The sequence below is a fragment of the Camelus bactrianus genome, chromosome 4 (genome assembly GCF_048773025.1).
Source record: "Camelus bactrianus isolate YW-2024 breed Bactrian camel chromosome 4, ASM4877302v1, whole genome shotgun sequence".
In the NCBI taxonomy this organism is placed as follows: Eukaryota; Metazoa; Chordata; class Mammalia; order Artiodactyla; family Camelidae; genus Camelus; species Camelus bactrianus.
The window spans coordinates 55682170-55707379 of record NC_133542.1 but is presented as its reverse complement, the minus strand read 5'-3'; the positions used below and the strand labels follow the sequence as shown (position 1 = coordinate 55707379).

General features: G+C 37.8%; 1 long non-coding RNA gene across 1 annotated transcript in view; it reads left to right on the top strand.

Moving 5' to 3' along the window:
• The window catches only part of LOC141577372 (uncharacterized), a 337252-nt gene that overhangs the window by 28342 nt on the left and 283700 nt on the right, over positions 1–25210 (top strand). The window contains exon 3 of the long non-coding RNA XR_012506251.1: positions 11610–11665. This is a non-coding gene — a long non-coding RNA (uncharacterized LOC141577372). The remainder of the gene's footprint in view (positions 1–11609; positions 11666–25210) is intronic.

The following is a 25210-nucleotide window of genomic DNA, read 5'->3' as shown; positions in this document are numbered from 1 at the left end:
TGGAGATATATTATTGACGGAAGAAAATCTTTTGAGAGAAGACCCTAGTGTTTAACTAGTGAAGCTTACAACACTAAAACAGATATTCCTTTTAGTTGCTGTTCAAGTTAAGGCATCTTAAAACTACTTTCAAAGGATAACTTAACCTCAGAATCAAAATTTAGCACTCAAAACCTCTAAACAAACAGCTGAGATGAAATTACAGCAGCATGTTTCCCAGAGAAAAATTCTGGGTCATCTGTGAAGTGGAAGTGGCTACATCATGATAAACAGGAGCAGGGTCTCCTGAGCACTATTTAGGGGTGTTACCAGATAGTCAGGACGGACTGTCTTTACACACACTACCCCCTCATCCTTGAACTCCTGTCTTTCCCCTCCTTTGATATCTGGCTAACAGCCCTGTTTGACTTGGACCGCTTAGTTTAACTCTAGTTAGAGAAAACTTGAGTTCCTAAGTTTTCTTTCACAAGATCCCATAGCGACGAAGCAGCAGGATGGGCTCTGATTCCAAAACCCACGATTTTAGGCTCTGTGATTTACTGTCTCCTATTTCAACTGTGAATAATTTTCCTGTGGATTTCTATGTAACTCTGATCGTCTCTGTTCTCTAGGAAATGGGGAACATATTCCAAGCTCCTGTGGGAAGGAGTGACCAGGGCCCTCTATCAGCATAATTTGTTTTTCTCTCTCCTACTCCTAATGAAAGTGAAAATATAAATTTAAAAAATTGGACTGTGTGACTAAATGTGATATTAAAACTGAACTAATGGCTTTCAAACAATTGCTTACAATTGTCCCAGGGGTTGGATGCCAGCTCACAATCTCTTGGCACTTCTACGTGACCTCCTCCAGAAAGGCAGTCCCAACTCCTTCTGCCCAGACTCCTCCCTGACTGTAGCAGAGATTTAGTACCACTTGATTAAGTTCAGGGTGATGCTTAAAACCAATGTCTTTAATATCCTCGAGACTTGGCTTTGGATCTCCATTCCCCGGGTATGTCACACTGGATGAGTTATGGAACCTCTCTGTGACTCGGTTTCCTCACTTCTCCTAGAGAATTGGCTAGAACTTAAATGAGATAATACACCGTAGGAGATACAGAAGTGTTATGCCCTTGACTAACTTGACTTAGGCCTCAAAGCCAGTAGGTCTGGGACCCAAGATTTGAACCTAACCAGTCTGACTCTAGAGGCCCTGTTGCAACATAATAGGGGCTATCACGGGAGAACGTAGGAAGGACCCAGGCCAAGAGGGAAGGGGTCAGGGAAACTTTTCAAAGGGTGATAACATCCAAACTAGAAGCTATAGGAATTAACCAAAGGGAAGGTGGGGTGGTGGTGGGAAAGCGGGATATTGGGTGGTGAGGGTAGGGTGGGAGAGAATGTTCTAAGCAGAAGGAACAGTGGGTCACAGGCCAGAAGACAAGACAGCATGGCACATTTAGTTTGATTAGGCACATGTAGTCGTATGTAGCTAAACAATATGATAGAAATGTTGTTATGCAAGTACCTTCTGTGCCAGGATTACTGCATTTACAACTCTGTGTGTGCATGTGTGTGTGTGCACACATGTGTGCACACAGAGTGTCCGGGCTGTATGGCTTATGGCCAGTGTGGCTGCTTGTGGATGCATTGTATGTTGTTTGGATTCCAGTGCAATTACAAGCTTCCCGAGGGCAGGACCCAGCCTCTGGACTTAGTTTCTTCTCCAGAACAGAACACATTCCATTAGCCACAAACATACTGTGTAGACCTGTTGGAATAAACTTATCCATGAATGACTTAGTAAGGTTACCCTGCTATTCACAGAAAACACTGTAAAGCATTCTCTAAGACCAAAGGATATGGAGTGGTGGCCAGAATTTGTTTTTATCTTTGGGCAACACCAGTGCTGCATGGTTTGTGTGGACAGTCAGTACTGGTGTGAACTTATGAAGCAGACAACTGACAGGCACTGCCCAGAAACAGATGGCAGATTCAGAGAAGAGGCTTTGCTTCCCATTGGGATGAGCAGGCACTGCTGTTATGGGCCAGTGTAAATAATGGCCAGTGTAAATGAAGCTCTACCATGAAGCTGATTGTTCAAGCCTCCAGGGAAAAGGTTATTGTCTCTCCTCAGAACCAGGACCCTCAGCATGGCCCAGAGTGACCATTTTCCTGTTTATATCCAGAAATGTCCCTTTTAGCTTTTTGTTTTTTTTTTAAGAGAAAAACGTGTGGGTTAATGATTTTGCTGCAATCAGTGGGCATCAATTTTCTCATTGTAATTTTTAGGATAATAGAAAGTTATTTTTACTACGAAAGATCATAACAAAATTGGTAAATGGCAGCAGTCCCAGAGGGGTAGAGCCAACCCCAAATCAAGACAAAAACACCAAGTTGGGAGGCCTTCTAAGGTGACCCTGTTCACTGCTTTCATGTATTGAGATTTTGCTTTTGTAGTAAATATGCATGAAGGATGTCATGATTCTGTATTTTTGGAGATGTTCTTAAAATGCCCTCCTTTACTCTTGAATGAAGAGTGGTTATAATTTTGTGGTGCTGGTGGTAATCATTTGCATGGCTTAAATTTTTTTCTTACTTTGTATTTGGAATAATTTCAAACTTACAAAAATAGAGCAAAGAGCACTCTTACAACCTATATCCAGATTTATCTATTGTTAACATTTTGCCTTAATTATTTTGTCCGTTTGTCTATGTCTTTTTTCTGATCAAATCGAGAGTAAATTGTATGTCATGTTCATTTATCCTTAAATACTTCACTGTTCATTTTTTAATGAATAAGCATATTCTCTTTGAGCACAGTACGGTTATCGACCTTAATAAGTTTAACTGTGCCACATACTTTTATTCAGTTCATGGTCTATTTCAATATCAATTTTTTTTGTCTTTTATAACACTGATTTTTTGGAGAATTTAATTTCTTACCCCCTTTTAAATTAGAATGTTCCTCATTTGGTGTACATCCCATATTTCCCCCCAGTTAGAGTCATGTTACTCATTCTCTCCTGGATATGTGACTTTTAAAAGACGCTCAGTCACATATACAGTAATTTAATGGATCACTTAGTCCCAAAGAGGATATCTGGGTGAGCTATGTGCCATCAGCCTGGAGCCTGAGTTACGGGCGCAGCCCTGCCAGTCACTCACTGTGCCATCCTGGGCTAATAGCCTTCTGGGCCTCAGTTTCCTCGTTTACAAAAAGAAGGGATTGAATTAGATGGCCTTTAATAGCCCTCTGGGTTAGACCATTCATGATGTTTTGTGAACCTATAATAACAAATGCTTGTGTTTAAAGGCAGTTAATACTCTTATTAAAAATGAAAATACTAATAGCAACTTTCTTAGTTGTCTAGATTTTGGAAGCTTGGTCTGGATTTGCAAGCAAAGCTGAAACTTTAAACTAGAAAAGTCCATTGTATCTTGATTAGTGAGGGGAAAGATTATGTCTTGGCCTGGATGCAAAATGCAGTTTATCTCATGCAGATAAACTGACACATTAACAGCAAGGTTTCAAGATGCTCACATTTTTCAAAACATATACCTAGGATCTAAAACCTTCTTTCTGATTGATAACAAGATTCGTGTAATAACATGCACTTAGAGTATTTTCCAAATACCCAAAGGCACGCATGACTTTAAAGAACACATGTGTATTTCATTGCAGTAACCCACTTTCGTGCTTAATTAAATTCCTTTTGGCAGAAGTGGCATTTTGAATTTGATACACTATTATCGCATCGCATTACCAATACACTTCTGCAGCTCCTGCCCTGGACACCCCGATAATAAAGCACTCTGCAGCAGAAGGGAGTCTGTGGAGCTGCCAAAAGGCTGCTCCCCAGGGCAGCCCCCAACGACCTAGAAAGAGGAACATGAGAGCTCGCAGGAGGCGCTGGCTCATGGTGCCTTGGAAGGCTGTTCAAGTACCCCTTGCCCTATTGGAGAGCTGTTTATTGAGTACTAGCAAGTAGTGAGAGACCCTTTCCCACATTTATGATTGGACAGTCAGTTGGGCAATTCCAATTTTGTGTTGGAAGCACTGTTCATGCAGGAGTGTAGACTTGTTGGGCAGTTTCCAAAGCATTTGTGTTTCTATTCCGTGGGAGGCGGCCGGGAGGAAGGAAGGCAGCAGGGAACAATCCAGGAGATAGAGAACCTGTGAACAAAATCTGACTTCAACACTTTCTAATAATACGACCTTAGGCAAAAGTTAGCCTCTTTGAGCCTCCTTAGTCTGCAAAATGGGCTTTACAGTGTCTGTTGTCGTTCTGAGGATTCAGGAAGATAATATAGGTATGTAAGCTGCCTGCCTGGCACAGGACTGGCACTCAGTGTATATTTCTCTCTCTTTTTCCCTTTTCTTTTGAAGTAGGTAGGCAAGACAAGTACTGCCAATCCTGTTTTTTGTGGGAGAAAGTGGAGGCTCAGAGTTCTCAGGTCTTTCATCTGTTAAGGTCCCAGGTTGGATTTGAACTTGTGAGTTTTCATTAGCCTTAATGTTTATCTCCCTAGCAAAGCTGTCTCTTGGAAGTTGATTAATCACTGAGCCAGTTTCAACAAGGCTTGCAGTAATTTATTTTTTTAATGAACTAAAAAAAAACTACAATAGTTTCAGATTTACAGAAAAGCTGCAAAAATGGCACAGAGAGTTCCTACAAACTCCTCCTCCAGTTTCCCTGACTGTTAACATCTTCCATCACTATGGTACACTTGTTATAACTAAGAAACCAACATCAGTACATTACTACTAGCCATTAATTACTAGATTATTATTAACTAATGAGGGGCAAGTTTCTTAAAGACAGACTTTGAATAATTTTTGCATCTCTCATAGCATTTAACAGTGCTTTGAACAAAGTAAATATTCATTTGATGAGTATTTTTTTAGACTCTTATTATTTTGCCAAGCACTATGCTAATAACTGGGGTGATAAGTGAGTATTAACCATAGTCTCCTACTTTGAAGAGCTTACAGTCCAGTGGGGTAGATGGATAAGGGGTCAGATAACTAGGTTTCAGTGTGATCAGTGCTCTAAAGAAAGAAAGGCATGGCCAGCTCTACCTGGAAAGGTCTCAATGATTCCCAGGGGATGGGGCTTCTGTACCGGATCTTAAAGTGTTATTAGGAGATCATGAGGGAGAGAAAAGGCACAAGCGTAATATTTGCAAAGTAACAATTTGTCTTGTTGAGAAACAGTGTTGGTGTAGGAGAGACAATCCGGTGTGAGGTGGAGGTCTGGCCTAGTATCCACCATGTTGATGAGGTGGAACTTCATTCTGTAAGTTTTAAAGCAACATTTGAAGGTTTTGAGCAGGAGAGTGACATGATGAGATTTATATTCTAGAAAGATTACTCTGTGATGATGCTGTGGAGGTGGGAGGAAAGCAGGGAAACTGGTTAGGAGACTCTTGCAACAGTCCACCCAAGACACAATGTGGGTATGAATTTACCATTAGCCAACGTCTCTTGTTGTTTGCTTGGCAAAACACTTAGTTCATGTTATGTATCATAAATACAATAAAACTATACAGTTCTGAATGACAAATTTTCCTTTCTTAGATTAGCACAGAAGCAGTACAGAGGGCACTAGGGAAGTGTTTGAAATGCAAAGCAGAGGTTTGCCCAGGAAGTAAGGTAGATAGTGTGTGATGCCCGCCTCAGGAATCCAGACTGCAGGCCTCCAGAACAGCAAGAACTGGGGCCCGTGAGAAACACAAGTTTGTGTTTGCATTTCCCCTTCCTTTGCTTCCTGATCCCCATTCTTCTTGTTGATTCCTCTGTCTGCAACATGCTCATGTTAGCAAAGAGCTAACCTGAGGAATTATCTAATAATGTAGTCATGCTTTTGGCAATCTACGTTAACCTTATTTGACAAACCGTCAGAGTATAGGGATAAAGAGCGATCTTTATATTACAGATTTCAATGTTAAATCGTGTCATAAACTCTCCAGTTATACTCCACAGAAAGAAAAATATATTTGGTGAACAATGGAGTCAAGTTAAGACAAGAAAAAGAGCATGTTCTGTTCTTTTGTAAATGTTCCTCTGCCAAGTATAAAAAAGTTCCGCAATTTTCAGGGCCGTATACAAGGCTGGGGGCTTAAAGGGCCAAGAGCTGCACACAAGTTCACCCAAGTAGACCAAAGTCATGGAGTTTATGGGGATCAGAAAGTGGTATAGTAGATGACTGTGGAACATGATTTAAAGAACACTTGGAATTAGCTCTTTTGGGGGGTAAGACTATGACTGATGGTTTCCTGTCTTCTCTACATGTGGCAGTGTTAGGAACAAGCAGGAGGCATCAAAACAGAGGGAAAGGTCCCTAACTGAGGTGGGATATCTGAGTTCAGGTCCGGCCTCCAACCCTAAGCCCTGTGAGACATCGGCAAAGTCACTTCAGCTATTCGGGGCTTATCTTCTTCAGTAAAAGGAAAGGGTTTGGTTAGGTCATCTCTAAGTTCCCTTTTCCTCTGACAAAGCTTTCACTCCATGGTGCCTAGTCTGTGAAGAGTTACTGACCACTAGTGTGTAGGGCCCTGTATTTTCTCTGTAAAACAGGACTGATACCACCTACCTCACCAAGATGGCTTGAGGGTGACATTTAAAATGAGATCATCGGTGAGAATGATTGGCACCAAACCTGTTGAATAGTAGGTTCTCAGTAAATTGGAGTGTCTTTTATCAGGTCTCCCATCCATTAAAAATGTTTACTGAGCACCAGTTATGTACCAGGCAGTGTCCGCAGAGCTGGGTACGTAACAGTGAATAAAACAGATGAACTTGCTGCCTCCACGGAGCTTTCAGTAAACAGTCAGATGAACATACACTAGCACAGCATTTCTTCCTTTCCTTCCTCCCCGCCTCCCTCTTCTCCCCTCCTCTTTAACCCATTTGCTCTCAGCTCCTGTTGTAGATCCTGGTGGGCTAGAACCTAGCCCCAAGAGTGATGGCTCCGAGGTCAGGACTGGGGTGTGAAACTCAGTGTTTTCACTTGAGGGCCAGAGCTTGCGAAAGGGTGTGGACAAATGAGCATGAATTGTGACAGGAGTAGGAACAGAGTTCATCAAAGTAAGGGGGTACCAGGGCTGTACTTTAGGATTCCCTGCATTTAAGAACATTGACAACATTATGCTGGTTAGCTCTTTAGATGAAACACCTGGAAAGCCGTACACACAGACGAGCATGTAAAGAAAGCCAAAACATTTATGACTCTACAGTCAACCTACATTTACTCAGCACCATCTGGGAAAGGCTGAGCAAGGTGTTGACTTCCCGGAGGTGAATAATACTTAATTTCTTCCCTCAAGGAGTTCACATTTTCCTGAGGGAGGCAGACACGAATCTAAATACACTGTGCTAAGTGCTTTTACAGATGTGTAAATCCAAGAAGCTGCACAATGTAAAGCAAAATATTTTGACCTCATCATTTTGACATTGCCATTTTAATCCTGCTGAGGTAAAATTAAAAGGTCTTCTGAAACTGAACAACTCTAAAAGCATTAATTTTATTTTTAGGTAATGAAATCACAACTAAATATTGCAGGTAGAGATAGTGAACTTAAAGTAATATTGATAACAAATATATGTATAGTTAAATTTATTATTGAAGAAAAACTGACAAAAGATTATATTACCTTAAAGGGATTTTTATCTACAGAATTTATCCAGATTTTAAAAAACTGGACTGGGTAGAAATAACCTCAACAACAACAACAAATCACAGTACAGAAAGTATAATTAGAAAATTTTAATACTGGAAAAAACCTGATAACTTAAAAAATGTCTGTGTTGTGATGTATATGGAAAAGACAATGTGGACATAATTTAAGTAGATGTTAAAATAGAAAAATAAATATAGTTTCACTATGCTATAAAGATTATTGATCAAGGAATTCAAATGATATAGTGGTTTGCCTATATAAAACACATTTTGGAGGAAAATTTATCCATATTGAAGTCCACTGAGAGTGTACTTTATGGGTCACAGAGCAGAATGAAAAGTTTGATAATAGATATGAGAAGCAACAGAAAATAACTAGCATGTGCATTGTCTCTCTGTTAAGTCAATAAAATTGACAAAAGATTTTTGTGCACACTATTTTATCCAGTTCATTTTTGTGCACCCCTAAGCAATGAATAGCACATTGCAAATTGTGGTTACTTAGTAAAGTTTTGCTGAGTGAATGAAGAATAAATAAACAAATCAAAATTAAAAGGATAATATACCACTGACCCTCAAATTATCACTAATCCACCTTTGGGCAATAATACCTTCTATCACTTTGTGCTGTAAGAATGTATTTTTATGGTTATCACTGCTATCAGAGTGTGATTTTTCTGAAGGGCAGGGACTATGTTTTTTATCCCTATGTTTATATTCAGTGCCTGTACTTTAGCAGGCATTCAGAGAATGTTTGCTAAATAAATGAATGACAGAATTTTATATTAAGGGTCAGATTACTTAGTCGAAGAAAGCTGAGATGTTTCCCTCATATTTCATTTTCATCACAATAGAAGTTCCGACGAGAGCCAGGAGCATGTGGTCTGGGGGCTTCCAACCCCTGTAGGATCAGAATCTGATTAAGAAATGTACTTTGTAAAGGTAACACCTACACCATTTAGAGGAAAATATGAAATAAGATGATATCTACTGATATCCCCAGAGCTGTTTCTACTCCACTATTTCCCTGGAGACCCCTGGCTCAGTTTGCTCTGTTCTTAGCACAGCTTTTGGCCTCAGCCTTGACAGCAGCTTGGAGGCAGATAGGAACATTATTTCATGAAGTAATTTAGATATGATTTTTCAAAAAATCTCATCTTGGCAAAAATCCTGCAAGAGCTTGGGTTTAACCTGTTATTATGACATTGCAAGGAATAATAAATAAGCTTCAAAATGGAAAAATGCAAAAGCTTGGGAAGAAAGAAGTTAAATTGCAATTTGCATATAAGACACTCAACAAAAAATAAAAGGGTACTCAGAGGAGTGAGGTACACTAGTTAGTTGGTATGAAGTTCTCATTTTCACATATAATTACAGGGAAAACACTTGAAGACTTCCTTCTTTGCTCTAATTTTCAGACAAGATAGGTTCTTTGAATTTCACAGCTATAGAGTCTTTAGCCAAGGATGGTTGGAGATGCTTGGTATTAGACCAGGGGTTTTAAGTGTCCAGTTATGGTTTATAATTACAAGATCTCTTTAGAGCTCTCACCTTTGGTTTGGTCTTAGAGATCCACTTCATTATCTAGCCCTGAAAGGGTGCAGGGCGTCTGCTGATCTGACGGCTGAAAAAGCTAGTACTTCAATAGATAGGAGATACAGAATTCAGCTTTGTTGAAACACAGATGGAAATATATGAATTTGGGCAAGGTACTCAACTTCTCTAAGCCTGTTTCTTCATCTGTAAATGGAACTTGAAGGAGGAAAAGCATGTAAAGCCTGTAGCATAGGGCCAGGCACATAGAAAATGCCCCAAGCTGTAGTTAAAAGAACTTAGGCTCAAAGGTGGGAAGTGACTAACTCCAGGTCTCAAGCACACTCACGTCTGTTTTCTAATCCAACGTCCTTTTTATGTTTGTTGTTTTTAAAATAAGTTATTGAGGTGAAATTCACATATCATAGAATTAGCCATTTTAATTGAAAAATTTAGTGGCATTTAGTACATTCACAGTGTCATGCAACCACTGTATCTAGTTTCAAAACAATTCTGTCATTCCAAAGTAAGACCTCATGCCCATTAAGCAGTTTCTCATTCTCTCCTCTCCCCAGCCACTAGTGATCATTAACCTGCACTGTTTCTGTGGAGTTGTCTATTCTGAGCATTTCATATAAATGGAGTCATACATGTCATGTGACCTATTGTGTCTGCCTTCTCTTGCTTAGTATAAAGTTTTGCAGATAGCTTTAAAAAATTGGGCAATTAAAAGATTTTTTAAGGTGAAATTCACATACAATGAAATGCACAGATTTTAAGTGTAGAGCTTAAAGAGTTTTAACAACCATAAATACTTATACAGTCACCACTCAATTGAAATACAGAACATTTCTATTGCCCCAGAAATTTCTTTTTAAAATGAGTTTCATACTCAGTATTTTATGTTTTTGATGCAATTGTAAATTGCATTCTTTCTAAAGTTTTATTTTCTTATTGATATATAGAAGTATAATTATTTATATATATTAACTTTATATCCAGTGATCACAATAAATTCACTTCTTTCTAGTAATTCTATTTTTTTGGTAGATTCCTTAAAATTTTCTACATAAGCAATAATGCCTCTGTAAATAAACAAATAATTAACTTATTTTTCCAATTGGTAGGACTTTTACTTCTTTTTCTTGCCTTATTGTTATGGCTGAGACCTTTAGTGCATGAGACTGGAAACGGAAGAGTGGCCATCTGCCAAAATGAGTCTGAGAATGAAGTCATAGATGCTAACCACACTAGTGTAGAGTAAGAGAGTCAAATGGAAGCAGAAAAGGAGACAAAGATGGAGGGCTACAGAGTCAGAAATACCCCATGATGGCTTTTATCAGATAGACAGAAGACAAGCCCTTGCAATGATATACCCCTCTTGTCTTTTTGGATCCACCCCAGAACATAGCACAACCTAGAGTGGTGGATTCTTGCAAGCATTTTTAGCAGTTATTAGGTACTTCGTTTCTGCTTCCCTAATGTGTTGTTTCTAATTATAAAGTCAACATGGACATAATTTAGGAACATTTGCTCTTCAAGAATTATGATTTCTACCATGTGGTGTTTTATAAACTGACTTATCAATGTGGTAGAATAAAATCTACTCAAAGACTGGCAACTTTTAATGAGCTGGAAGTCATCCATTTTTTTCACTCCTAGGATTTTATTTTCCTCAGGCCTTAAGACATCCTCAAAAAGTTGAGAGTATATTATTCAATGTTGTTCCTCAGAGACCCAGGTAAGCAAATCCAAGGGCATACATTTTTCTAGCTGAGGAAGCTGAGGCTCAGAAAGACAAATGGCCTGCCCAAGATCACTCACAGGACAAATGGCAGCACTGGGGTTGGAACCTAAGTTCACCCTCCAAAGCCTAGATACTTTCTTCAGCCTTCTGTCTCCTGCAGAGATGATGCAAAGACCTAGGCCCTGCATTCAGATTTATGAAACACTGGGAGTTGGGGATCAGATAGACTTTCAAACAACATACAGGGGACTGTTACTCTAATGAAGGATGTGTTGATGCCGCACAGAACCATACATATCAAACTGACTAGTACAAATGGGTGAAGCTTAGTCAAATTTTCACCTAAGCAGAAGGAAAGCTGAAAGGTGTTTATAAATTTTTCTGCTCAAGATATTCTCAAATTTCATAAAAGAAGAAAATTAGGAAAATATCAAGTCAGAAGAGAGATAAAACTTTAAGTAATTGATGGTATAAATGGAAAGTGACCTTGAGAAAATGAATGGCTGGCCAGAGTCTGATGAAGTCTTCATATACTGAAGTTCTAAGACATCTTTTGGGGGATGGAAACTATATTGAATGGTCAGCATATTAAATCATGTGCAGTTTCTCACATATGACCTGCTTTTCCAACCTCACACTTTTCCTCTTGTTTTTCTCTCTTCGTAGATTGCCCTTCCTCCCACTGACCAGTGATTAGTTTCTACTCATCCATCGGGACCCAGGTAAGATCACATACTCAGCGAAGACCTCAGGGGGCCCCAGAGAGCCCTCTGTTCCTTTACCTTGTCCATATTTCCAAGAAATGGGATACAATGATATCCAAATATATGTAAAGTATTTGTATATGTCTAACCATTTAACTCTAGGGTTCTGGAGGCAAGAGACTGTGTCTTATTCAATTCTTCACATATATGCAGGCGCCCAGTAGACTGTCAAAGGTTTTTGCAGCAAACTAAAAAAAACTCACAACATGGGAAATTCTTCTGTTAAACGTACCTTATATAACCAGGAAAAAACTCATACATTTACATATTGTCTCTAGGTTAAATGTACTACTAAATAGAAAAATAAATGTCAGCATTTAGTGAGATTTTTCTGCTTTTAGTCATGCTGTGGACAGAGAACATTGCCACTACTTGCAGAATTTATTGACATCAAAGATTACATATTGCTTTTGGAATGCACATCATGAAATAGAAAAGGAATGGCTAGGAAAATAGGTGGAAGTGTGAACATGCTGGGAAAAAAATATTTAATCTCTAAAATAATATTTGAATATATCTTTATTCAAATTAATGATCATAAATCACACCACTAAATCACACATTTTAGTAATTGTCACCTAGGTGACAACTTAACAGATCCAGATATAAATCTTGGACTCTGCCACCTGTTTCCTCTGTAAGCGCCCGAGACTTTCTGAACCTTGTTTATCCGTTTGTTAAACACAGGCAGTGCATATTTTTGGAAAATGTAAACTATTTGTTATTAAAATTATTTTAATGTGAAGAGGCTAAATACCCTTAAATCAATTCATAAATTCAACACAACCCCAATTAAAATTCCAGTGGAATTGTTTTTTAGAATTTGATGAAATATTTTTAACTTCATCTAGAAAAATACCAGGGTAGGGTGAGAGAAGAACACTTTGGAAAAGAGGAGTGATGAAGTCATACCTGCACCAGATGTGTGAAGGCACATTACAAAATTAGAATAACATAAAGTCCTGGTATAGGGATAGGGCCAGATAGATAATATACTAGATTTTAGTCAATGATAAAAATGGGATTTCAAATTAGGAGTGAGAGCAGAGGTTATTCAGTAAATGGATTGTCAGAATTGGCTAGTCATTTGGAAAATAGTTTGGATATTTGGATAGCTAGTGCTATGTGTAAGGCATGGGTCTACATTCTTTATACCAATTAAAGGTTTTAATTTTCACTGTAATTCTATGAGTGGACACTCTTCTTATCACCATTTTACAGATGAGAAGATTGAGGCGCACACAAGCTAAATAATTTGTCTGACTAGTCAGGAATAGAGCTTGAATTTGAACACAGGCAGTCTGATGCTGGGTTCATGCTACTAACCACTATGCATACTGTCTCCCAGTCTCATGCCTTGTACTCAGATACATTGCAAATCGATTGAAGTTTTCAAAAGTAAATTTAAAACGAGAAAAAAATATAAGCAGATTTTTCTATAGTTTTGGGATATGTAAGGCAGTTTAAAATGATATTAAAATCAGAAATTATGAAAGAAAAATGTAATAGTTTTAACTATATAAAATTTTTAAAATATCTTAGCATAACCAAACCAAATGAACAAAAATACAAATGTAAAAAATTAACCAAACTTATCAAACAACAATAGAAACAACACAGAAAATTAACACCATCAAATGATAAATTGGAGCACAACACAAGCAATATATATGGTCGCATATTAATAGATCAGTGAATAAAGAGTTCAATGGAAGATTGGTGAATTAACTCCTGGTATATCCATGCACTGTGAAAAATCAGTTTTTAAAGACAACAGTGGAAACTTATTTATTGACATAGAATTATGCCTGTGATACATTAGTTAATGAATAGAAAATTATAAACTTACACTATAACCCTATTCTGTGATAAAAATAAAAAAAGCATGTGAGTGCTTGTGTGTTTGTGTGTGCATTTAATGTATGTATATACAGGAAAAAGCCTGAAGTGGTAAAATCAAAAATATCTCTGGATAGTATGGTTATGGGTGATTTTTGCCTTTTTTCTTTGCACCTTAGTTGATTGTCAGATTCCTTATAATATGCGTGTATTTCTTCAATTATGAAGTAATTTAAGCCTTGAATTATTTTTTCCATAAAGTTTGAAGAGGAATATTTCAAGAGCATAATAGACATATATTCCTAGATTGTAGGAATTTCTATGATATTTTGGTGGAAAGTTTATGGTTTGGGGAGCATGGCTTACAAGAAAAAGCCAATGAGACCATGTTAGGTATTAATTTCTACATTTAAATTATATTGTGATCTGAGAATATGACCTATACAATTCCTACTTTTTGGAATTTATATTGGCTTTATTTTTGCAGTCAAATATATGATCTATCTATGTAAATGTTCCATAAAATCTTGGAATGAGGGCATATTCTCTGTTTCTTCCCCTGAAATCACTATATATATATTTATTATTAACTTTATTATTCATATCTTCTATATTCTTGGTTGGTTTTTATCCACTTGAATGGCCAAGGCTGGGTGGTATTTTAGTCTCTAACAGTTGTGTTTCCTGTATATTTTGCCTAGAGTTTCTAATCCATATGCATTTTTGTTCTTGAAATCTCTGTACACTGTGCTTTCTGTCAGTGTGCAAGGAGACTCCCTTTCCTGTGTAACGATACTTGATACTCTTTTGTCTGAAATTAATATTGTGACTCCTCATTCCTGTTTGTTTGGGCCTGCTAAAACAAAAGTGTGCCTTTCCCTGTCTTTTTGTTTTTAAGCTTTTAAAATAATTTAATACTTTGGTTTTAGATGTATCTCTTAGAGTTAGGTTTTGATTTCTGATCATTTATATTTACTGCCATCATTGATATATTTGGTCTCATTTCTATGATCATCTTTCTGTTATACTTCCATACTGATTTATTACATTTTCCAGAGTGGGATATATATATATATATACCCCAGCTGGTGTGCAAGGTATTCATTGCAGACTGAAGAAAATATTTTTATTATTTTCAAAAATTAAGAAAGATATTAAGCTTTACTAATATCGAATGTGAACTGAAACTGATACTTTGCTCTGGTCCACATGCAAGACAGACTCAGTTTATTCGTAATAAGTGGGGTGAGAAGAAAATGATTTCTAGAAATCAGAGTGAGTGACATTGACACTTTTACACTTTTTGCTCACTTTCCTTGACTCACTGTAATTTAAGTGTATTCAGTTAAGTGGATTTAATTGTTATTTGTTTACTTTTGTCTAAGCAAATTCACAGAATTGGCAAAGATCTTAAAATGACTCCTAAAAAAAAACCACGCAGGTTGAAAGTAATGTCCACTATGCAAACACGGACACAAGGAACAATAATAACAACTCCCCCCCCCCAAAAAAAAAACCAGGCCTAGCTAATACTTTCCCTTTTCCTGGCAGGAATTCACCATTAGCCACGTTATGAGGTAATAGAGAGCATTTTCAAAACGGATGTTTGGAAATGTTTCTTGGTGTGTTTCCATTGCTATCTGATACATTGCTGAAAACTATATAAATGTTACACCTATAAAAAATAATCTCTCATATCAACACACTTATAAAACCTGAAATAGAATTTTTATCCTGTTTAAAAGTTTAAGAGAATTTTAAACCCATTTGTTGAAGCATAAAAATATAACATGTACTGATCTGTTTTCAAGAGTAATTGATTAATATTGTGGAAGGTGGAAATTTACTACCACATTTCAACAATAACAATTACATAATTGGTGGAGGACACAGAACGTAAGTGTTGTGATTATTAAGTGTGGCCAGTGACATACTCCTTCACCTTGAGTTTGTCTATCTGTGAAGGATCTTATCCAGCTATTACAGTCACTAAAACCAAGTTTGAAATAAAAATGGATCCAGAATCACACCTTTGAATTGCTGTATTGCAAAGTGTGGAATCAAGACTTTTTAAAACATTGAGAGCAAATTCATCATTCTGCTCCTGCTTAAGTCATTATTATTTTAGTGAAAGAAAAAAGTTTGTGTTATTAATAAATGCAATTAAATTTATTTTAAATTAGTGTTAATTTCAGGTTTATCTCATCCTTTTGATGATTCCATCACCATATGTTGTTCTATAATGCATGCATATGAACTTGCACATACATGTGTTTATATATAATTTATTAAGAAATCACTGGACTGTGGATATATTGCTAAGTCTCACTGATAAAAATAAAAGATGCAGTCTTTTTATTTGGCTTTGTTTTCCCTTTAAATAAAAAAATATTTGAATATATTCTCTTTAATTCTTGATGTTGATAATTAAAGAAATTTAGCATAAGAAATTTAACATACCTTTGTGTATCTATTCCCACATGCCCTGTTTTTTATTGATAATAATTTTGACTTTGACCCAAATTATTATCATTTTAATCATATAGCTTCTCTTTTAAGAATTATTAACATCTGTATTACGTTTTTAAAACACTTATAGTTATTTAAACGGTTCTTTGTTAAGTTTCACTTAACACTTGTATCACTGAGGCTTTTCTACCACAACTTCCACATTATTGAATTTTAAAATTGTTGTTTATGTCTTGATCAAATCTTCAAGAAATTTTTAACCATACATGCTTTTCTGGAAGCATGTAAGAATGATGTAATTTCCATGTCTTATATCCTTCAGTATAAAATTTTCAGTCTCATATATACAAAGCAATTGTTTAGTTACAGAGTTCTTTGTCACATCTTTTCCCCTCAGAATGCTCTAGATATCACTCCACTGTTTTCTGGAAGTTTGCAATTCAGAGACATCTGTTTTATCTCCATTGTATTTTTTAATGTTATTTCCCCCTGAGTTTTATATTGTGTGGTTCTTCTACTGATTTCTCCTGGGCTCAGTCCTATGGCTCTGTGACCTCTGATGGCTTCAGGGTCTTTCTCCATTCAGTCTCTCTGCTGACCCAGGCCCCCTTACATGGTGATGGGAGTATTCCAATAAGTGAGGAGAGGAGCTTAAGGCCCAGGCTCTAGAACCCACACAGTGTTACTACTGCCACATTCTGTAGGTCTAAACAAGTCACGAGGCCAGCTAGATTTTATCCACTTCTGGGTAGAAGGTGAGATATTGTGACTTACAATATGAAATATACATTTGGTCTTGTCCCTGTTGTTCCCGGCACAGAGCTTCTAAAATCCTTGGAATCTTCAAAATGACTGTGTATTTTTAGATGCTAATGAGCTGATGGTGGTTGGGGGCTCCGGAATAGCTTCTGGTACGGGACTGGTTACCAGGCAAACCAACCTTACTATTAGGGGGTTGGAACTTTCTGCCCTATCCTTCAACCTCTGGGGAGTGAAGAGGAGCTAGAGATAGACTAATCACTAATGGCCAGTGATTGAATCAACTGTGCCTATGTAATGAAGCCTCTATAATAATCCTAAGCAAAGGGGTTTGGAGATTCCAGGTTGCTGAACACGTGGGAGGGTTGGCACACCAAGGGAGAGAGAGCATGCATGCTCTGTGCCCCTTACCCCGTACTTTACCCTATGTATCTCTTCCATTTGACTGTTTCTTTGAGTTTTATCCTTTTCTAAGAAACTAGTAATCTAGCTAGTAAACTGTTTTCTTGAGTTCTGCGAGCTATTTAAACAAATTAGTGAACCCGAGGAGGAGATCATGGGAGCCCTTGATTTATAGCTGGTCAGTCAGAAGCACGGATGACAACCTGCACTTGTGTTTGTCATCTAAAGTGGGAGCAATCCTGTGGGACTAAGTTCTTAACTAGAGGGATCTGGTGCTGACTTTAGGTAGGTAGTGTCAGAATTTAAGTGAATTATAGGACACCTAGTGTGTGTCCACAGAGAACTGGAGAATTCCTTTGTGTGGGAAAAAACATACACATCTGGTAGCAGAAGTGAAGCATTGGTGTGAGTATAGTAGAGTACGGAAAAACAGAGTTTTCCTTTGGTTGGTGAAGAAATCATAGAGAGGAAATAGTTTTTCTTTTCTGAAGGCACAGCAAAGTCACATTGCTAGGGGTGTGGATACTGGGAGGGAAGGAATTTGCAGCTATTAAACCATTTACAATGCCACGCAAACTCCAGCATTCTGCTTAGCAATAGAAATTTATTTGTTCCCCCTCTACTTGACGGTTCAGGGTCCCAGATTCCTTCCATCCCTGAGGGCCTCTGAGTCCTCTGTTTCCAGCCAAAGCAGAAAGATTCGATAGAGCAGGCACACTGGCTTCTTAAAAACCTTAGCCCAGGAGAGATGCTTCACATCTGCTCATACTCCTTTGTCAAGCACTATTCATATGGCTCTACCCCAATGTCAAGGGGCAAGTGCCTCCCAAGAATAATAATGGAAGGGGGACTATGAATTTTTGGTGGACGATCAGCCATCTATGCCACATTCAACAACTATGTTTTTGTTTGTTTGTTTGTTTTACTTCCACTACTGACTCTGTTACTAGACTCTCATTCAGAAACCCTCTGGAACCTTTCTGAGACACAAATTGGCATATTTGTGTTCTTATTTCTTAGAATAAATATTTCAAAAGAAGCATTTCATCTTTTCAAAGTGATTTTCTTATTTATACCTACAGCATCTTTTCAGGACCTAGGATGACCCTGTTTGGGATGGCCTCCCACTGAAAGTGGCTTCTCACTTCTGTTCTGAGCACTTTCTCCTTGAGGTGGCTCCTGGCTCAAGAAGAAAGCCTAACAACACAACTCGTATTTTGATTGTGGGCTTTCCTGTCCCAGGGTCTCTTTTCACCCCTGCAAATTTGTTGGTCTCATGGGAATTGTCTAGATCCCTCCACTTTCTTGCTATTCCTTGTCTGTCACAAGGACATTCACGAATAGAGCCTAAATGGAACCTATTCATTACCATCAGCCTATATGAAATATACATTTCCTAACGTGTTAGGCATATGCATGGCATCCTTCCTATTTTCCAGTGCTGATGCTGGATTTTCCTTAATTTTATATCCATTGGTCATCCCATTCGACTGAGGGTGGAGAGCTGAGTGTTTGACGCCTGCACTTACATCACCATCAGATGCAGAGGAATTACACAGTCTTACATTGAAATGCTTGTGGAAATTATATGGCCTGTGATATCAGTTTCTTTAAAACACCTTGTAAACTTTTACTTTTGCAGAACTGTCATAAATCTGTTTAATTCAACAGTTTACACTAAGTACTCCAGTATTCCACTTAGAAGTAAAGCATTTTTCTGCTTGATTGAAACGTTGCACTGTTGGAAGTTGTTAAGAATATCATTTGTTGCAGCCAACTTTTCTCCATATCTGATAATCAAAAATTGTGATAGCTCACATGTGTATCCATTTAGCGAGCACTTCTGAGGCTACGTGGCTGTGCCAGAAGTGTGCTGAGCAGTGGGCGCTGGCACCAGGAGTGGCGCTTCTTACTGGTGCTTCCCTCAAGCTGCTCGTAGTCCTTGAGGAGCAGACAGTGATTGAATTAGTGCAATGACTTTTTGGAATATGAACCATCATGCTTTCTTTCTCTCTACCTCCTTACATGGGACCTTTCCTCAGTGATTTTCACACTAACTCTGGGGGAAGCAGGACTGAAAGGGAGGGAAACAGTAGGTGAGTTTTTCTTTTTCAATCTTCAACACGAACTTCTGAGATCCAAAAGGCAGGCTGGAGGGAAGCAGGGTGTAAACTTTCTGCCAACACAGGAAATTTTGAAAGAGTTCCCTATCTCACTTGTGGTTGGGTGGCTGGGGTGGGGTTTGATGGGAAGAGGAACAATGACCTTGTGGAGCTGGGGGGTGTGGGATGGAGGATCAGATCTGGGAGTCCATGTGAAGGACAGCAGTGTCTACACAAAGATCATCTACAGCTTTTTCAGCCCAAGACCTTTACGAGCTGTAAGTGGTACCTTCTGCCATTTTTTCCATTGTGTGAGACAATGATAAATCCTCCTCTTTAAAAAAAAAAAAAAAGGCTAAGGGTCATGACACCTCAGAAGTAGTTGATGATATGGAAGAGGAAGCCTCTGAACTGGCTTTAGGATGAGAGTGAGCAAGGGTGAAACCCACTCCTTTTTCACAGGTAAATACAATGTGAGATTCTGAAACAGATTTTTAATGTAGATGGCTATTAAGCAAAGAGAAAAGAAATAATGCTGAATCGATGGCCAGCAAGATGGGTCTTCCCTGACAGCACTTTGACACCCTAAACTCGTGTCGTTCTGAATAAGGCCAGTGAGACAGTATGTGATAACATAGGTGGAGTGAGGATAGTTGTAGACTTTTAGTAACATGGTTTTTGAATTCACTATAAAGACACCATGCAGCAAAAGACATCCAAATGTATTTATATGAAAAGCTTTTCAAAGACATATGAATGAAATCATGTACAACCATGTGTTTAATAAAAACCACCTTAATTAAAAAAAAATTACATAAAATTATTATCATCCTGGAAAACCCTAATGCCCAAGCATAGAGTAGGGAGAAGATTATGAGCATTCTAAAATTGAGCCTGAAATATATATTACATATGTAATATATAAACATATTTCTACTTGTAGGAAAATTATCATGGTTTGTGGGATTATGGGAGGGTTTCCTTCTCATTTTTCAAGTATTGAATGAACATGTATTTTATAATTAGAAACCATATGATTATAATTCTTTTGAAAATAGGAAATTGAGGATATGTCCTGATGAATAAAGAATTTTTCTGAAAACATTTCTCTTTAAATTATCTTGGTATATCTATCAAAATAATAACAAATATGAGAACCTGACATTAAGGTTGTTTTAAAAATTATTTTTAGAAGTTTTGTTTTAAAGGGGAGATTGTTTTTGGTTTTGTCCAGCATCTATTGAACCTGTAACTCTACCTTAAAAATTTGGCATTTTCATCATGACTAATAACTTTAAGTACTATTGCTTTGAAAAAAGAAAAAAAAAAGCAATTCTTTGTTCTTGAAACCAAAGATGAAGGATCCCATGGCTCTGTTTCCTCTAACTTACTTCATTCGGTTTGACTTACTGTGACATATATTCCAGGTCCTATTTCAATAACCTGTTTGACGTTGATCTCAATATTTCATTAGGAATTCATGGTGGAAAGAAATTACTCTGAACATTTGTACCTTTTTCTTACAGTAAATGAAGTGTCATTTATATTTCATATCTTTTCCTGCTAACCTGTAACTCCTTGAAGACTTTGATACTTTTCCACTATTAGCTCAAAGACATTTATTATCATTTTCCCTTTTGATTTATGCTGAGACCTCAGTGATTGAGCCTTGATTCTCGGGGTCATCATGTAAAATTGCATAAGTGCTCCATGAACAAAAAAAAATTCTTTAAACTTCTTGACAACAAACTAAAGGAGGAGTTGGTTTCCTAGCTTTTCCCTCTAAAAAGGGCTGTGTTATAATAGCTCAGTATTAGCTACTGCGGTTTAATCTTTTGGATGTGAAAAGGTAAAAATTTAGATTTCAGAGATGATATTTTGTAGTGAGACGTGCCAGCTTTAGAAATGACAGACCTGAGTTTTCATTCAACACTCAGATAATTACTTACCTTGTCTTCTTCGACACGTTACTTCACTTCTCTGAGCTTCTGTTTTCTCATCTTATAGTGGGGTTTTAAAAAACCTCAAAACTGCCTTTCAGGATTATTAGGAGGATGAAAAGTATAATATCCAAGTACCATGTATGTAGTAAATGCTCAGTAAATGGTAGTTGTAATTTGTTCATATTTTTGCTTTCTCCTCAGTCAGTTCTTATGTTGATGGAATGGCTGGCACATACTGAATGCCGAATTACCTACTGTGGCTCTGGCTTTGGAAATTCAGGAAGGCATGGTTTGGGACATGTGAGCTCTTACCTGTACATTAGCCTTGAAAATTCAACAACTTTTATATTGTACAAACAACAGGGTGCTGGATCACTCATTTGTAGTAACTAAGTCTAACAGCTGCCATAATTGACATTTTAACAACTTTGAAATACAACCAAAAATCAAAGTCCTGCCTAATCTCGTTAACTGTGAAACTCATTGGTTTTAAAATTCAGTAACTCTTCACTGAGCCATTACCGACAACGTGGGCACAGAATGAAAAGGACAAGCATGGAAATGGCTTTTGAATGGGGAGAGAGTTAAGAAAGAACAGACAGTGAATAAATAAAGTAATTAGAGCCTGTCTGAAGTGTTGGGGGACTCAGCTGGAAAGTCACAGATGACTTACTGAGGTAGAGTGATCCTACTCCTGGAAGGCCTAGGGCTGTGGCTGACATTTAAGCTTCATTTAAGAAGCAGCAGCTTCTGCAGAAAGTGGGGCAAGACTGGTCCAGGAAGCCAGAAAAGCATATGCAAAGTCCTAAGGCTAGAAACCCGGAATATTTGGTGAATGTCCAGGTTGTTGTAAGGGCCATGATAATCGTTTCTTCTGTCATTTCACTTGTTGAGTAAGTACTGAAGTGAGACTTGTGATAATTTGAGCCTCTTGTTAGCCATATATTAAAATATTCTGGAATAAGATAGTCCAGAAGATTATGTATAGGGAGGCATAATTTCTACTGAAATAGGTTTCTGGGTCACTAAATAAAAGCTATTCAGTTCTCTTATTCATTGTTCTAAATAATAATGATGGTAGTAGTAGTACCACTACTTCTGAATGGTTTACTTGTAGTCCTCAGAGAGCCAAGGGAATAGTAGAATACTAAGTAGAGCTGGGGAATTAGGGTTGGGGTCTACTTCCTCAGGCTCTCATGGACACTACTGATGTTCTCATCATCCAAGTGTACAGAAGATCCTAAGTTGAGGTGGTTCTGAAGCCTCCATCACAAACTTGACTCCAGAATCTTTGCTTAGCCTGGGAGCCCCAGTGAGTGGACATTACTCACAGGACCTCCCCGACTTTAGCACCTTCCTTGCCGTAGGGATTCTCCCTCTTCTATCCCTTTATGTTCCCCTCTCCCTACTCAAAGGCACTCACTGCTTCAATTTCCCCAGAAAAATCCTCTCAAGGTCTCACTTTTGGAAGACAAGAGTCAGGAAGGAAGGTTGACTGTGGACAATATAATGACCTTGGCTGTCCTTTTTGAATAGGTTGGGAGAAGTATAGTGAGGACCAGACCTTAATACTTGCCATCAGGAAGCACAGAATGTATTAGAATTTGTTTGGTTTTTTAAATTTTAATTTAGATACTATTTTATCAAAGCTATACATGTACATAATTTTATGAAAAGCAGCACTTCTTGATCTATTCCTATATTCCTCTTCTTAGAGGCAACGACTTGCAACACTTCTAATAGAATTTTTTAGCATTTGTCTCTATAAATTTAAACCAAGCTTATGTTGCTCTTTCTTGATGTGTAAAAACTGCTTTAAGAACTAATACTATTTTAAGTACTACACTATGGTAGATGAGGATTTATCCCTATCCACATTTTTCATTCCCTTATCTTCTCAATGTAATTGTATGACCATATAAAGATGATTTATAGCTGGGCATGCCGTATTGTATGATGATTTTCTTGCACAATATTTTCTTATCTTTGGAGTTAATATTGTTTTTATCCTTTGCTTAGGTTTCTATGTACTTATCATTCATTCATCCCCAAACTTAACACCCAGTTGTGTAAATTTAAAACACATTAGGTAGTATATCAATTTCATCTCTTTGAAGAACTTTCTACTGGACTCTAAACGTGCTCCAACCTGGACCAGTGTGGTGGACATGGAGACGTGCTGCCCAGAATCTTTTGTTCCAGCTGCTGGGAATGAGTCAGAAGACAGCCTCCAGCTGTCAGCTTCTTCATCTTTTGCCTCAGCTACACAAAGCTGCCCCACCCAATTGCATGCCTTTCCCTGGGTGGCCTATATCCAATGATTGATAATGGAGAGGTTATAAAAGTCACTTTAGCCCACCGTGGAGCAACTCAAATGGACTGCAGTGCCCCAGAGCTCCCTGAGGGGTTGGCCAAGGCTTTATTGTATCTGCATCATAATTCAGCTTCTCCTTCTGCTCAATTTTGCTTTTTCTCTCTTCTTCCCAGTTCCTGGGAAGTATTGCTTTCTAATAAGTATTCTGCATGCCTGACTCCTTCTCAGCCTCTGCTTCTGGAGAAATCAACCTGAACTGGTTACTCTTTAGGGCCTCTGCACAGGAGTTTTCTTTCAACATCCCTTACTTCACCCTAGAGATTCCCTCTGATGCATTGTAATGTTGGGTTCTCTATTTCCGGAAACTCCTATCTTTTTCTCTTTGGTTTATTCTCTTGTTTTGATGAAGCACATTGTCTACTAGTTTCCCGAAGAAAGGTATCTGAAAGGTAAAATTTTTTAAACGTTGTGTGTCCAGATATGGCTTTATTCCCATCACATATAATTGATAGCATGATTGGATGTAATCTTCTGGATAGGAAATAATTTTCCTTCAGAATTTTGAAGGCATTGCTCAATTTTCTTTTGGTTCCAAGATTTCTGTTTAGAACTATGATGCCAATATAATTCTTGAACTTTTATATGAAAACTATATTTCTTCTCTGCAAACTTGTAGAATCTCCTTTATTATCATTGTTTTGAAATTACTTCTTTCAGTTTAGGATTCTGCTAAGTCTGCTGACTACTGATCCAGTTACTTTCCACCTTGCAAATTGTTGTTGCTCTTAACTCCTATTTCCTTTGTCTTTGTATATTTATACCTTAAAACAAGCAAACAGATAGCAGACAGACAATAACAAGCATTATAATGCCTAATGGCATTCAACTAGACTTTTGGGAAGGAAAGAGCAGGAGTTAAATATATTTATTCAGCCTGTCATATTTAAGCAGAAGTAGAATTTGATTTTTTTCAAGGAAAAGTTTATCTGGTAAAGCTGCTTCCTTCTGCCCCTCCCTTTTTTTTTCTTTTTTGACTCTTTCCCATAGGCACCAATTGCATAACTATATTATATCACATCTTGTGTCTATAAAGTCATTGGTTTGGTGCCTTTGACTAGATATCCATGGCTAGGGTAAAGAGCTCTGCTCTCTTCTGATTCCAGTCCTGCGGAGACTCTGCTAAGAGCTAACCAAACTGCTGCTGACAGGAAGGAGGAGTCCTGCTTATGCATTAGAGTTAAGCTGGATACCTGTGAATTTCCTCAAGACTTGAAATCCGGAAATGTCCGTCTTCAACAAGAGTAGGGAGTTGCAATTCCCTCTAGGAAATAGAAATAGTGAAATAGACCCTTAAGAATACCATTGAAAATTCTTACCCACAGTGGGAGTGACTGGCAAGGTGAAAACAGAACCCCCTCAGCTGAAACTAATGTATAATTAATCTTGAGAGAAGTGAAGAATATGGATTCTGATGAATCTGCTGCCTAATTCTTTGTATCCTTTGGAATTAGACATGATCTGTATATGAGATACAACTACTTAGCATTATGTGCTAAATTATGTGGACTCATAGACCATAATTTTATGGGAATTAACTAGTTGAGAAAATGAGAAATAAAATGGAAAACCTTTAACTTCTTCTGTGTGTTGTAGTGATGAGAGCACTAGTAGAGCA